The 3,082-nt window shown below is 46.4% G+C and overlaps 1 pseudogene; it reads right to left on the bottom strand.

Moving 5' to 3' along the window:
• Positions 1-247: 247 nt before the first annotated feature.
• LOC143973670 (C3a anaphylatoxin chemotactic receptor-like) lies at positions 248-1,210 on the bottom strand (annotated as a pseudogene).
• Positions 1,211-3,082: the final 1,872 nt, after the last annotated feature.

The raw sequence follows: 3,082 nt of genomic DNA, 5'->3' as shown, positions 1-3,082 counted from the left end.
AGTAGCCTACATGCAGTGCACGCGCTGCTAACACCCATTGTCTGAGTTGGTCAAACAGCCCTGATGGCACGTGACTGGTACAAGACATCTGCCAACACATGGCTACCCTAGCATGCATGGATTTCCAGCAGCCAGTTGCTCACAAATCCCTAATACAACAAAGAAGTCTACAGGTCCTTCTAAACATTCAAGCAGAGGTCTTTCTTCGTCTTGGCAATCGTCCTTTTGGCATTTTACACCGAGATCCTTACTGTGGAGTCACGTCCTCGGTCACCCGGTTTGGCCTGCGAGGTGACGGGCTTTCACTAAATGTATTTTGCATGAGTCTCGCAATAGACTGTCTCACCATATCCTTCATATCTTTCCCCATGAAGACATAGAGAATCGGGTTGACGCAACTATTGAACAGGGCCAGGGCCTGCGAGAACAGATCTAGGATGCCCGCCACTTCATTCTCAGTGAATATCAGGACTACGCCCATGATGTGGTAGGGGGCCCAGGTGAGGAAAAATGCGACTGTGATCCCTAAAGACACCTTGATGATTTTATTACCAACTTCTGTAGCTCTTCTATTGTGTAATATAAAAGCCACAGAAATGTAACAGGCAGAAATGATTAGGAATGGAAGCAGAAAACCAAAAACCATATAGATGTAAGTGGTGGGCGCTGTCATGTGCGGTTCAGAAGTGCATTGAACTGACCCATTGGAAGCGGAGAAAGTTCTGTACAGGAACTTAGGTATACAGATTATGAAGGACATCATCCAAATAGCCAAGCAGGTCATCCACGCCTTTCGTACTCCTCGGTGATTTCGGGCCCAAATGGGTAGGACAACCAGGATGCACCGGTCAACACTGATAAGCACCAAGGTGAAGACGCTGGTGAACATGTTTAAAAGAGTGATGAAGGTTAAACCCTTGCAGAGCACGGGACCGTACAGCCAATCTGAGTAGAAGTACTGCACTATAATCAACGGGAGACACAAGCAGCACATGATATCGGCCACGGCAAGGTTCCAAAACCAAATGGTAGTCATGGTCCGCTTCATCTTCACTCCGGTAACCCAAAGCACCAGAGCATTGCCGGGGACGCCTACGAGGGTCGTGAAAGAGAAAACCAGGACATTGAACAAATGCGCGTGGTTGTAAAAGGTGGGTGGTTCCGTCACATCACTGACGATGGAGATCTTGTTCTCCTATCCAATCAGACGTTATCGAAATGTAACATAAAGTATGAGGTTATGACTGGTCTTGATGAAGTTCTGTGACTAACGATAAGCTAAAGTTTGGTCCAAAGCCATGGGAGACAAGGAGGCCCAATCAGCCGCAGCCTTGGAATTCCTCCACTCTGCAGCCGCACGCAACAAAAGGGGTTGCTGGTGACATCATTGACCCCTTTATGGCCACATGGTTATATATTGTCCAAATATGGCCATGCTAGGTCAATGATGTCATCACTATGGCTGCCCCTTTGTTACATGGGGGGTTGGGGGGGGTGGGGAATTCCATGACCACAACTGATTGAGATGGTGGCCTGCTGTCATGTGACAGTCTCACGGGAGTTCAGGCCAAACTGAGTTCAGCACAACCCCACGTGAAACAGTCACATGACAGGAGGCCCAATCAGCTTGTGGGCGGGGGCCAGGACTAAGGTACCAAAGTCAAGGAAGCAGCAAATACAGCGTGCATGAAGGTTTAACAGTTCATGTATTTAGAAGAATGCAAGTTAAAGTCTACGGGACCGCAACATGAAAAATCAAAAGTGCTCATTTTAAAGGCTTATATGCAAGTTATTGCCATAAAAAAAAACAGTTTGGGGACCCGGGTCCTGCCCCAGGGGACATGTATCAATGGAAAAAAAAAGTTTTTAAAACAATCGTTTTTCAGTAGCAGTGATTTTGATAATGCTTAAAGTGAAATAATAAAAATCGAATATTCCTTTAAATATCGTGCCTGTGGGGTCCCCTTCATCTGCCTGTAAAGTGGCGCATCTGTGCAATGTGTAGAAAATGCCGCAGCAAAAATGGCATTTCTAAAGGAAAGAATGTCATTTAAACTTGCTCGCGAGTGTAATGTATTACCGGGTCCCAGCAAAATAGATGAAAAATCTATGGACCCCCCCCAGTCCATACCAGGTCTGGTATGGATATCAAGGGGAACGCCACACCAAAAGGAATTGTCAAAAACTGTCTATTGTGGTTTTTATTTTTTGACACTTTTTTTGGTGAATGGGTAGGGGTACAATGTACCCTATACCCATTCACATGAGGGGGGGGTCGGGATCTGGGAGCCCCCTTGTTAAAGGGGGCTTCCAGTTTCCGATAATTCTGCAGACCCTGACAACCACAGCCCAAGGTTGTTGGGAAGAGGCCCTTGTCCCCACCAACATGGGGACAAGGTGCTTTGGGGTGGGGGGGGCGCAGGATCATCCTGCCCTAAAGCACCCCTCCATGTTGAGGGCATGTGGCTTGGTATGGTTCAGGAGTGGGGGGGGTGCATGCTCATCCCCCCATCCTGACTTCCAGGCTACATGCTCGAATAAAGGTCTGGTGTGGATTTTGAGGGGGGACCCCACGCTGTTTTTTTTCTTAATTCTGTCATAGGGTTCTCCTTAACCATTTTAAAACACTGTATTATATACTCTGCACTCCCCTATATACCCTGCACTGTATTATATATACTAGCGTATATATATGATACTTTTCAGAGTAGAGTGCAGTTAGTGTAGAATATATATATATATATATATATATATATATATTTATATATATATATATATATATATATATATATATATATATATACCGTATATACTCGAGTATAAGCCGAGATTTTCAGCCTCTTTTTTGAGGCTGAAAGTGCCCCCCTCGGCTTATACTCGAGTCATCGCTGTCTGCCCGCTCGATCAGCGTGTCGAGCAGACAGACAGCGGCCATTCTATTCAAAAGCCGCGCCTCCGGCTCCGCCTTCGCCTGTGATAGGCGGAACACTGAATTTCCCAGCAGCCTGTGTTCCGCCTATCACGGACATCGTATCATCCTCGTACTACGGACGAGGATGATACGACGTCTGTGATAGGCGGA

Source organism: Lithobates pipiens, unplaced genomic scaffold (assembly GCF_037356315.1).
Source record: "Lithobates pipiens isolate NorthernLeopardFrog02 unplaced genomic scaffold, aLitPip1_a1.2 Scaffold_91, whole genome shotgun sequence".
Lineage (NCBI taxonomy): Eukaryota > Metazoa > Chordata > Amphibia > Anura > Ranidae > Lithobates > Lithobates pipiens.
The sequence above is the reverse complement of the archived record's forward strand: the minus strand, read 5'-3'. Positions and strand labels throughout refer to the sequence as shown.